The 13,361-nt window shown below is 43.3% G+C and overlaps 1 protein-coding gene across 5 annotated transcripts in view; it reads left to right on the top strand.

Annotated features, from left to right (window-relative positions):
- Positions 1–13,361, top strand: part of trpm6 (transient receptor potential cation channel, subfamily M, member 6) — a 149,864-nt gene that overhangs the window by 10,381 nt on the left and 126,122 nt on the right. The window lies entirely within an intron of this gene.

Here is a 13,361-nt window from a genome sequence, read left to right as displayed (position 1 = left end):
GCTTCCACTTCCTGAGCTCCGAGTGAACTGGATGCTGGCAAGATAATGGAATCCAATTGAGAGGAACGGTGTAAGTGGGGGCTACAGGGGTGTTCCAGGCTCGGACCATGACTCCAGAAAATAATGGCCATTGACATTGAAGTTGGGTCTGTGATAAATGATGGTAATTTGAAAGTTTATGGTGTTTTTAAGCTGGCCCAGATTGTCTTTTCTCCCACATAGCTGGCAACTGCTGCATTTTGATCTCCCCCAGTGGGCCTCCAAGGTGGGCCGGCATTGACATGGGCACTGGACTGTTTTATGTAACTACAGCATAAGGTTTAGTGTCTCATCACTTGAAAGTCAGCACCCAGTGGGGTGGGATGGATTGGGGCCTGAAAGTACCTGGAGGAGAGTCAGTGACCTGGTCCAGCAGCAGGATATAAAACCTGCTTCTTCTTGAAGGGGTACTTGGCGCATTGGGGGAACAGGCAACCTGGGCATTTAGGATGGCAGCAAGTATGAAGGAATGAGTGGAAAGCTTCAGGGTGCCAGGCCTGTATGTCCACATAATAGAAATGTAAAACAGGGAGGATGGGCTGTTTAGGGTTGGTAGTCAAGGATGTAATATGCACTTTGAGGAAGAGGGTGGCTGTGACAGTGATTGGTACCTCCTGGAACCCCAAGATTCCTTTGCAGTTTAATGAAGTTTAATGACCTCACCAGAGCAGCTAAGGTAAACTTCCTGATGATCTGATACTTCCTTACAATCTCTTTATACATGTGGCACTCCTTCAGTTATTACCCTCATGGTGCCACAGGAATCAGAGGTGAAAATGGGATCTGACAGTGGGGAGTGGAGGCTCTGTGGAAGTCAGTCCCTAACTCCTGACCTCAAGGACTCAGATCTCTGTGGTCCTGCTCTAAAAAGAGTGATGCTGAATGAGCATCACACTCACGTGGAAGCACTGAGGACCATCTTGGAGGACCTGAGACAGATGGCAGGGGCCACGGCAGAACCAATGCATCCTCAATGCCAATATCCGAGAAGGATTTGACACAATGCAGTGATAGCTGGGGCAGGTGATAGCACCTGGAACATCTGTATCCCCACCCCCCCACCCCCCCCCCCACCCCCACCACTGACAGAGAGGTCTCCAGACCATTCAGTGCATCCAAAGTGGGTACTTTGATCTCCGGCCTTCAGGCTTGGGGTATCATTTGGGGGAACAATAGAAAGTGGCTTCCCACAGCTTTGTGGCAATATCTATTAGGGTCTGCAGGATCTAACTGATACCATCAGGTCTGCTCTCCACTGACCAGTGAGCACTCAGATCCACAAGTGGCATGACGAACCTGTCGTCTTTTGATGACATCTCTTGTGGGTGCTGTGGGTCACATTATTGGTCTCCATCAGTCACTGATCCCAGCCAAAGATTTATGCATTTATGCTCCTGCTTCGAAATCATTTTTCAATCTGCTCAGCTAATTTCCCATTGATTCAATTAAATTAATTTTACCTGTAGAACCCATGTAGAACTTTATCAGATGTCTTCCAAAAAATTAACTGCATGTCATTTAGACTTGACATCATTGTGACAAATATAGTGCAATAGTACTGTTCTAACCTCTGCTCCCTTCTCAAACAAAGGCTCACCAAATTCTTTTTTGTGACAACAGTAACTCTTTTAGCAGGGAATGGCTCATTATAATATCACATAGAATGTGCAAATGACAACTTCAATGTGGTAATAGATTTTATTGTAGACTGTCACTTAGATCACATTGTTTCATGTTAAAGTTATAAAACCATCACATGTAACCACACAGTAAGTAATTCAACTATTAAAACCCACTGGATTTAGACACTTGTTACTGGGTCTTAATGGTAACATGATCCTAATCAATGCTTAGCTGTCCTATATTTGTAAATTTCATACAATTCCAATAAAATGCACTGACAAAACAGGTTTATTCTGGTTACAGTCAAATCTCAGTTGTGGAATGCAGACATACCTGTATTTAAGGCCTAAACTAGGGACCCGTAGTTTAGTGGAGGGAGGTAGATTTAACCTTTTGTATACAGTGTCCTTTGCAGCTTTCAATTCAAGCACCTTTTCTTTTCTGTAACAACCTCTGCCAAAGTACCTTTTTGTTTCAAATGCTGAATATTACAAAATAGAAATGGAAATACATATATATAGAGAGAGACTACTGAGCACTGAACACTCTCTTAACAAACTGGTGCAGGTGTTTCTACAGTGCTGGAAGGGTTAAAGCATATCACTGGATATGTCCTTGACACGTGCATTTTTGACACAAATCTTGCAGATTTGAGGGTATGTAAAGCCTTTCCTTGTTCTTCAGGTAATGGACATGCAGCTTTTCCGAGAGATGTTTTGTGAAAGGCAAACAAGGAGTAAACAGTCTTTTATAAAAGATTTGCTTTCCTATTTTAGACTAAATATTGTTGTGTAGATCTGTGCTCACAGGTGCTAAAACTGAACAAAGCCTTGCCTAAGTATTGCTGCCACGCTGCAGAGTGTTGCATTCATCCTGCTCGAGGGCACATGTTAAAAAGCTTACTTTACTTCTTCAAGGAATAGGAAACTTTAATAAAATTGATTTTCTCAATCATTAAAATATGGTAAGTTACTTTATTTGGATAAAATAGATAACTTTAGTGTTGATAATCAGATTTTTAGTGTCAGTATGTATGTATATATTGATTAGTGTGCTTTACCAATACAGTTGTTATTGCAATTGCATTCAATTAGTTATTATAATTACAGTCTTCATGCTGGCACTGAAATGTTAATGCTGGAATATTTAGTGATATGTACACAGTTCTAAATGCTCACTGATCAGAACTGATTATTCTGATCAGCTTTGTTTGCAGTGTTTATTTTAGTGACTGTAGATAGTGTATTTATCTTAGATAGTGACCTTAAACTTCATTATAAAATGTCAGTGATCATCTATGTTGGATAAGACAATTAATGACTTTCAAAAGTATTTAGACTGTTCTGTATAGAAACAACTAATTATGTATCACTTATATCACTTGATGGTAGTAGAATTAAAAATTGTATTTCCAAAACATCAGCATCAACCAGAGCAATACAATACTTTCTGTTCTATTAATGGTATTTCCATGGGTTACTCTCCACAGGGCTGCCCCTGAGTCAGAAGTTAGTGCATTCAAGCCCCACTCCAGGACTTGAGCACATAATTCATATGATGCTTCAGTGCAGAGGAAATGCTGTATTAATGAAAGGTACTGCCCTTTGGATGAAATGTTAAACCAAGGCCTGTTTAGGCATTATTTGAAAAAGAGCAGGGAGTTCTCCTGGTATCCTGGTCAACAATCTTCCCTCATCTTACACTATTAAAAAATACAGATTATCTGGTCAATTGTCTCATTTGCTGTTTGTGGGACTTTGCTGTGTGCAGATTAGCTTCTGTGTTTGCTTATGTAACAACAATGACTGCACTTCAGAGATAATTCATTGGTTATGAAGTGCTTTGGGATATCCTGTGAATGGAATAAAGTGCTATATAAAATTAAGTTCTTTCTTCTTTTCTTCCTTTCTCTCCTGTGACTGCCCTGACCATTGCTTGTATTCCAAAGGCCTACTACTTTACTTATTGAGATCCTTCTCTTTCCTGAATGGTACCCCAATTGCTCCTCCCTCCTAAGACCACTCTTAGGCTCATAACAAAACAACAATTTGTAAATTAATTCTCTTCCGATTACTACTAAATAAAAATGCAACAGATATCAATTAAAAATTGTCACCATGAATGAGGAGAGAGATTAAGAGAAATTTCTTTACATGTAGAAGTACATATAGTAGGCCCCTGGAAGTGGCAGTAAAGGCTTCAAGTTCCCCCATTGGAGGAAGAAAGCCTTGTAGCAGCCTCCTCTCCCTCCAGTTAGGCACACACATTTATCTGCTGAAGACCTCCGTGTCGACCGAGGCCTTCAATAGGAGGCTTCAATTTGATCTTTAGGGCGCTTCTGCCTCTTCTGGTGCTACAGTGGAGTTTGTTCACTTGCACTGTAAGTTCCCTCTTGACGGCGCGAATCCCGCTGGAAGCCCATAGTGCATATATTATGAGCCTCAAACCAGGAAAAAGTCCTATCCCACCAGAACTCTGACCCGAAGATAAAAATCCACCCTCCTATTACTAATTATCTCTCCCTGGAACGTCCAGAGTTACAAAGAATTACAAAGAATGTACAGCACAGAAACAGGCCATTCGACCCAACAGGTCCATGCCGGTGTTTATACGAGCCTCCTCCCACCTTTCTTCATCTAACCCTATCAACATATCCTTCTATTCCTTTCTCCCTCATGTGTTTATCTAGCTTCCCCTTAAATGCATCTATGTTAGTCACCTCAACTACTCCTTGTGGTAGCGAGTTCCACATTCTAACCACTCTCTGGGTAAAGAAGTTTTTCCTGAATTCCCTATTGGATTTGTTAGTGATGATGTGGAGATGCCGGTGATGGACTGGGGTGGACAAATGTAAGGAATCTTACAACACCAGGTTATAGTCCAACAAATTTATTTTAAAATCACAAGCTTTCGGAGATTATCCCCTTCGTCAGATGAATGAGTGAAAAGGTTTTCAAATCGCATATCTTATACTATGCTGGGACAGCATCACACCAATCAAAAGGTGTCGTTGTTATTCAAACAGGCCAGTCACGGAGAACAGCACGTCCCAGTACACTGGATATACATTGTGTCAATTACACAGACAGGCAGAAAGAAACCCAAAATGGCAGAGAGAGAGAGAATATTAAAAAACATAATTTTTTTTCCCCTTTAGTGACCATCTTATACTTATGGCCCCTAGTTCTGGTCTCCCCCGCGAGTGGAAATGTCTTCTCCATGTCTACCCTATCAAACCCTTTCATAATCTTAAAGACCTGTATTAGGTCACCCCTTAGTCTTCTCTTCTCTAGAGAAAAGAGCCCCAGCCTATAATCTTTCCTGATAGGTATAACCTCTCAGTTCTGGTATCATCCTAGTAAATCTTTTTTTGCACCTTCTCCATTCCCTCTGTATCCTTTTTATAGTATGGAGGCCAGAACTGTTCGCAGTATTCCAAGTGTGATCTAACCAAGGTTCTGTACAAGTTTAACATAACTTTTCTGCTTTTTAATTCTATCCCTCTAGAAATGAACCCCAGTGCTTGGTTTGCTTTTTTTATGGTCTTATTAACCTACATCACTACTTTTAGTGATTTGTGTATCTGTATCCCCAGATTCCTCTGCTCCTCTACCCCATTTAGACTCTTATTTTCCAAGGAGTATGTGGCCTTCTTATTATTCCTACCAAAATGTACCACCTCACACTTATCTATATTGAAATTCATTTAACAAATTACATGCCCATTCTGCAAGTTTATTAATGGCTTCCTGTGTTTTGTCGCCCTCCTCCTCAGTATTAACCGTACCACCCAATTTGGTGTCATCTGCAAATTTTGAAATTGTACTTCAGATTCCCGAGTCCAAATCGTTTATGTATATGGTGAACCACAGTGGTCCCAGCACCGATCCTTGTGGAACACCACTTCCCACCTTTTGCCAGTTTGAGTAATTACCTTTAACCCCTACTCTTTGTTTTCTGTTTTGTAGCCAGCTTGCTACCATTCTGCTACTTGTCCCCTGGCTCCACTATACAGTACCTTATCGAAGGCCTTTTGAAAATCCAAATATATTATATCTACTGCATTGCCCTTGTCTACACTTTATAAGAACATAAGAACTAAGAACATAAGAAATAGGAGCAGGAGTAGGCCTTACGGCCCTCAAACCTGCTCCACCATTCAGTAAGATTCATGGCTGATCTACCTCAGTTACCTCAACTCCACTTTCCTGCCCAATCCCCATATCCTTTGATTCCCTTAGTGTCCAAAAAATCTAGCAATCTCAATCTTGAATATACTCCACGACTGAGCATCCACAACGCTCTGGGATAGAGAATTCCAAAGATTCATAACCCTTTGAATGAAGACATTTTTCCTCACCTCAGTCCTAAATGGCCGACCTCTTATCTTGAGACTATAGAATCATAGAAAGTTATGGCACAGAAGGAGAAGGAGGCCATTCGGTCCATCGTGTCCGTGCTGGCCGATTAAGGGCTATCCAACTTAATCCCACTTTCCAGCACTTGGTCCGTAGCCCTGTAGGTTACGGCATTTCAAGTGCACATTCAAGTACTTTTTAAATGAGTTGAGGGTTTCTTCATCTACCACCCTTTCAGGCAGTGAGTTCCAGACCCCCACCATCTTCTGGGTGAAAACATTTCCCCTCAGCTCCCCTCTAATCCTTCTACCAATTACTTTAAATCTATGCCCCCTGGTCATTGACCGCTCTGCTAAGGGAAATAGGTCCTCCCTATCCACTCTATCTAGTCCTATCATAATTTTATATGCCTCAATTAAATCTCACCTCAACCTCCTTTGTTCCAAAGAAAACAACCCTAGCCATACAATCTTTTCTCAAAGCTAAAATTCTGCAGCCCTGGCAACATCTTCATAAATCTCCTCTGTACCCCCATGTGGTGCAATCACATATTTCCTGTAATGTGGTGACCAGAACTATATGTAGTACTCAAGCTGTGGTCTATCTAGTGTTTTATACAGTTCTAGCATAACTTCCCTGCTCTTATATTCTATGCCTTGGCTAATAAAGGAAGGTATCCCATATGCCTTTTTAGCCACCTTATCTACCTGTCCTGCTACCTTCAAGGATCTGAGGACATGCACTCCAAGGTCCCTTTCTTCCTCTACACCACTCAGTATCCTTTCCTTGTTTGCCCTCCCCAAATGCATTACCTCACACCTCTCTGGATTGAATTCCATTTGCCACTCTTCTGCCCACCTGACCAGTCCATTGATATCTTCCTGCAGTCTACAGCTTTCCTCCTCACTATCAACCACACAGCCAATTTTTGTATAATCTGCAAACTTCTTGATCAAGCCCCCCACATTCAAGTCCAAATCATTAATATATACCACAAAAAGCTAGGGACCTAGTACTCAGCCTTGCGGGACCCCATTGGAAACAGCCATCCAGTCACAAAAACACCTGTCAACCATTACCCTTTACTTCCTGCCACTGAGCCAATTTTGGATGCAACTTGCCACTTTCCCTTGGGCTTATACTTTTTTGACCAGTCTGCCGTGTGGGACCTTGTCAAAAGTCTTGCTAAAATCCATGTAGACTACATCAAATGTGTTACCCTCATTGAACCTCCTTGTTACCTCCTCAAAAAATGCAATCAAGTTAGTCAGACACGACCTTCCCTTAACAAATCCATGCTGACTGTCCTTGATTAACCCATGCCTTTCTAAATGACGATTAATGCTGTCCCTCAAAATTGATTCCAATAATTTGCCCACCACCGAGGTTAGACTGATTGGCCTGTAATTATGCGGTCTATCTCTTTCTCCCTTTTTAAACAACGGTACAATGTTAGCAGTCCTCCAATCCTCCAGCACCATGCCCCTAGCCAGGGAGGGTTGGAACATGATGGTCAGAGCCTCCGTTATTTCCTCCCTTGCTTCGCTTAACAGCCTGGGTTACATTTCATCCGGGCCTGGCGATTTATCTACTTTCAAGGATGCTAAACCCCTTAATACTTCCTCTCTCACTATGTTTATCCCATCCAATATTTCACACTCCCCTTCAACTACAATGTCTGCATCGTCCCCCTCTTTTGTGAAGACAGACGCAAAGTATTCATTAAGAACTATACCCACATCTTCCGCCTCCACACATAGGTTGCCTTTTTGGTCTCTAATAGGCCCTACTCTTTCCTTAGTTATCCTCTTGCTCTTTATGTATTTATAAAACATTTTTGGGTTTTCCTTAATTTTACATGCCAGTATTTTTTCATGCCTTCTCTTTGCTTTCCTCATTTCCTTTTTAATTTCACCCCTGCACTTTCTATACTCCTCTAGGCTTTCTGCAGCATTGAACACTCGGTGTCTGACATAAGCTTCCCTTTTTTGCCTTATCTTACCCTGAATGCTCCTTGTCATCCAGGGGACTCTAGATTTGGCACTCCCACCCTTTTTGTGAGAACATGTTTACTCTGAACCCCTTGAATCTCCCCCTTGAATGCCTCCCACTGCTCTGACACTGATTTACCTTGAAGTAGCTGTTTCCAGTCCACTTTTGCTAAATCACTTCTCAGCTTAGTAAAATTGGCCTTTCCCCAATTTAGAACTTTTACTCCTGTTCATTCTCTGTCCCTTTCCATAACTATGCTAAATCTAACTGAATTATGATCACTACCAACAAAATGCTCTCCCACTGATACCCCTTTCACCTGCCCAGTTTAATTCCCTAAAACTAAATCCAGAACTGCGACCCCCTCTTGTTGGACTTGCTACGTACTGGCTAAAAAAGTTCTCCTGAATGCAATTTAAGAATTCTGTGCTCTCTAATCCTTTTGTACTGATTATATCCCAGTTAATATTAGGATAGTTGAAATCCCCTACTATTACTGCCCTTTTTTTTGCACTTCTCAGAAATTTGCCTACATATTTCCTCTTCTATCTCCCTCTGACTGTTTGGGGGCCTAAAGTACACTCCCAGCAGTGTGACTGCCCCTTTTTTGTTCTTTAGCTCAACCCATATGGCCTCATTTGATGATCCTTCTAACATATCATCCCTCCTCACAGTCGTAATTGTTTCTTTAACCAATATTGCCACTCCCCTCCTTTTTTATCCCCCTCTCTATCTCATCTGAAAACCCTGTAACTAGGAACGTTGAGTTGCCATTCCTGCCCCTGTTTAAGCCATGTTTTAGTATTAGTTAAGATATCGTACTTCCATGTGTCTATCTGTGCCCTAAGCTCATCTGCCTTATTCACTATACTCCTTGCATTGATGTATATACCATTAAGCACTGCCAAACTCCTTTGTTGTCTAGTTTCTAACCTTTGCTTCCTCTGCCTTCCAAACTCACTTACTAATTTTCTGCCATCCATTTCCAGCTCTGCTTCTCTCCCTTCTGAATCTACACTCAGGTTCCAATCCCCCTGTCAAGCTAGTTTAAACCCTCCCCAACAGCACTAGCAAACCTCTCCGCGAGGATATCGGTCCTGGCCCTGTTGAGGTGCAACCTGTCCGGCCTGTACAGGTCTCACCTCCCCCAGAACTGGTCCCAATGCCCAAGGAATCTAAAGCCCTCCCTCCTGCACCATCTCTCCAGCCACGCATTCATCTGCTCTATCCTCTTATTTCTATACTCACTAGCGCATGGCACCGGGAGTAATCCAGAGATTACTACCTTTTGAGGTTTGGCTTCTTAATCTCTTTCCTAACTCCTTAAAATCTGCCTGCAGGACCTCATCCCTCTTTCTACCTATTTCGTTGGTACCGATATGGACAACGACCTCTGGCTGTTCACCCTCCCCCTCAAGAATGTTCTGCAGCCGCTCAGTGACATCCATGACCCTGGCACCAGGGAGGCAACATACCATCCTGGAATCACGTCTGTGGCCGCAGAAATACCTGTCTGCTCCCCTAACTATAGAATCCTCTATCACTATCATTCTCTTGACCTTTCTCCTCCCCCCCCCCCCCCCCCCCCCGCCCCCCGCCCCCCTCCTCCTCCCTGTACAGCTGAGCCACTCATGGTGCTATGGTCTTGGTTCTGGCTGCACTCCACAGAGGAACCCTCTCCCTCACCAGTATTCACCATAATAGAGAGCGAGATGACCTCAGTGGACTCCTGCACTAACTGCCTGGTCCTCCTTGACTGTCTGGCGGTCACCCAGTCCATCTCTGCCTGCACTTTCTTAATCTGCGGGGTGACCACCTCCTGAAACGTGCTATCCACGTAGCTCTCAGCCTCATGGATACACTGCAGTGACGCCAGCTGTTGCTCAAGCTCCGAAACCCGGAGCTCGAGCTCCTCCAGCTGATGACACTTCCTGCACCTGTGGCCTCCAGGACACAGGAAGTGTCCTGAAGTTCCCACATGGCACAAGATGTGCATTCCTTGGGAGTGAGGTGCCCTGCCGTGCCTCGATTTATTATATTATTAAATAAACGTAACATAAATAAACTAAAGGTTTAAAAAAACACTCACCAGCTACTCACCAATCAGCTCCTTCCATTGTGTTGACATCACTTTGTTTTTTTTTCTCTCTTCCTGACACTCGCGCTCCGATTCCCATCTTTTTATGGGCTTCTCCCTCTCCTCTCCTCCGCTCCGCCGCCTCAGCTGCTCTCGGGCCTCCACTCCCGCTTTTTTATGAGCTGCTACCTCTCCTCCGCTTTGCCGTCTCAGCTGCTCTCGGGCCTCCGACTCTCGCCTTTTTATGGGCTACTCCCTCTCCTCTCCTCTCCTCTCCTCTCCTCTCCTCTCCTCCACTCCGCCGTCTCAGCTGCTCTCGGGCCTCCGACTCCCGCCTTTTTATGGGCTACTCCCTCTCCTCTCCTCTGCTCTCCTCCACTCCGCCGTCTCAGCTGCTCTCAGGCCTCCGACTCCCGCCTTTTTATGGGCCACGCCCTGTCCTCTGCTCTGCCGTCTCAGCATACTATGACCCCGAGTTCTAGATTCTCCAGCCAGGGGAAACAACTGCTCAGCATCTACCCTGTCAAGCCCTCTAAGAATTTTATATGTTTCAATGAGATCACCTCTCATTCTTCTAAACTCCAGAAACCAACTTTCTGTTACTTCTTCAAAGAATTCAATAAGTTGGAATTGATGGCAACTTTGTAGGCGCCATTAGGTGCATGTGTGCGAACGGCTGACACTACAGCTCCTGATTGGCTGCTAAGTGTTGCAGTTAAGATCTAATGGAATAGCCCACCAAACAGATTATGGGGTTCCAGTTTGTTAAAACTTCTGAGATATGGGAATTAGTTAGATAGAAAATATCCGGTAGCTTGATGTTGAATACAGGGAACATTAGGAACATTCAGATTGGAATTTTAGTCCCAGGTTGTTTCAGCTTCACTTCAGGCAACATAAAAAAAAATAAAAGATCTGAAGCATCAATTTGACAACTGCACCTGTGCAACATCATAAGGGGGGAAGATACAAGGTTGAGGACTTATGTATCCTTCCATTTCTGTATCAAAGCTGTTGATATCATAGGAACAGAGGAACAGGAGTAGGCCATTTAGTCCCTCGAGCCTGTTCCACCATTCACTGAGATCATGGCTGATCTGTGACCTAACTCCATATACCCGCCCTAGCCCCATATCCCTTAATACCTTTGGTTAACAAAAATCTATCAATCTCAGATTTAAAATTAACAATTGAGCTAGCATCAACTGCCATTTGCGGAAGAGAGTTCCAAACTTCTACCACTCTTTGCGTGTAGAAGTGTTTCCTCACTGCACTCCTGAAAGACCAGGCTCTAATTTTTAGGCTCTATCTCCTAGTCCTAGACTCTCCACCAGCGGAAATATTTTCTCACTATTTACCCTATCAGTTCCCCTTAATATCTTGAAAACTTTGATCAAAGCATCCTTTAATCTTCTGACTTCCAGGGAATACAACCCTAGTTTGTGTAATCTCTCCATGTAATTTAACCCTTGGAGTCAAGGTATTATTCTAGTATATTTACGCTGCACTCCTTCCTAAGGTGCAGTGCCCAGAACTGGACACAGCACTCGAGGTGTGGTCTAACCAGGGCATTGTATAGCTGTAGCATAACTTCTACCCCCTTGTATTCTAGTCCTCTAGATATAAAGACCAGCATTCCATTAGCCTTTTTGATTATTTTCTGTACCTGTCCATGGACATTTTAATGATCTATGTACATGGACCCCTATGTCTCTTTGGACCTCCACTGTTTCGAGCTTTTCACCATTTAGAAAGTACTCTGATCTATCTTTGTTAGGTCCAAAGTGGATGACCTCACACTTGCCTACATTGAAATCTATTTGCCGCTGTTTTACCCATATCATAAGAACATAAGAAAGCATGGAGTGAGAAAAGGCCATTAGTCCACCAAGAAATGGGTGATAGTGAATCATCATCCCATTTTACACCCAGCTCGATTTTCCATTGAAGTTAATGGAAAAGAAAGTGTGAAATGGGCGGAGTATGAAATGGGCTGCCAATTCAATATCACCCATTTTGCGCTACCGCTGAAGATCCATTTCACCCTTTTTAAAGAAAAAAGACTTGCATTTATATAGCTCCTTTCACAACCTCAGGATGTCCCAAAGCACTTTACAGCCAATGAAGTACTTTTAATGTTAGTCACTGTTATAATGTAGGAAAGATGGCAGCCAATTTTTACACAGCAAGGTCCCACAAACAGAAATGTAATAATAAGCAAATAGTCTGTTTTTGTGATGTTGGTTGAGGGATAAATATTGGCCAGGACACCAGGGAGAACTCCCCTGCTCTTAGATTGAATACTGCCATGGGATCTCTTACATCCACTTGAGAGGGCAGATGGGGGCTTAGTTTAACATCTCATCTGAAAGACAGTGCCCCCAACAGAGCAGCACACCCTCAATACTGCACTGGAGTGTTATCTAGATTTTTATACTCAAGTCTCTGAAGTGGGACTTGAACCCACAACCTTCTCAACTTCAGAAGCAAGAGTGCTACTACTGAGCCATACAAACATACAAAATTAACAGGTAGTAAAAGACCAGCTGGTCCATGGCTGACATGGCCAAATGAATCAAAGTGCAGAAATGAACAAGTAGGAGCGGCAGCAGAGCAGCAGGAAAGTGCTGATGGGAGAGCCAGCTCCGGGCTACCCTCAGATGCTGAGGTCCAGAACCTACATACAAAATTCAACACTGTTAATTCATGGAATCATTTGAGAGCGAGAAGCACTCTGCCAAGTAAGAGGCTACTGTGGAATTCCACTAGCAACTGTGCAGTGGTATTTAACCTTTTTTAAAAACTGTGGTCCACTGTGTAGTGCATGGCGCTTCTATAACCATCTGCAGCAAAGACCTCTCCTCAAAGATCCTAAGTGTAGCCGTAGGTTTTCTTAGGAATGTTCTAACTGAAGCTAAGGAGACCTTGGGCTCCAGTGTTCATGAGTCTATTCAGTCTGGATTCACAATGCTCCAACACAGATCACATGGCATGTTGAAGAAATGCCCAGCAACAGGGACATGGTAGGAGTAGGCAGAGTTGTAGAAACTGTCTCTCACAGTGATGTAACAACTATGCAATTAACCACCCCACTCAAATGAGCCAGAAAGAGGGCAGGGACCTGGCAGCCACTATAGCCACTGACATCCCAGGCATAAAACTGGCATTATAGGTTGGCTGCCCATTAGAGAAACTACCTTTCATTATACGCCCAAGTAGAAAAGAAGGGCGCAAGTTGAAAATCTATCCCATACTGCAAATGGATTGGACTT

Source organism: Heptranchias perlo, chromosome 4, assembly GCF_035084215.1.
Source record: "Heptranchias perlo isolate sHepPer1 chromosome 4, sHepPer1.hap1, whole genome shotgun sequence".
Lineage (NCBI taxonomy): Eukaryota > Metazoa > Chordata > Chondrichthyes > Hexanchiformes > Hexanchidae > Heptranchias > Heptranchias perlo.
The sequence above is the reverse complement of the archived record's forward strand: the minus strand, read 5'-3'. Positions and strand labels throughout refer to the sequence as shown.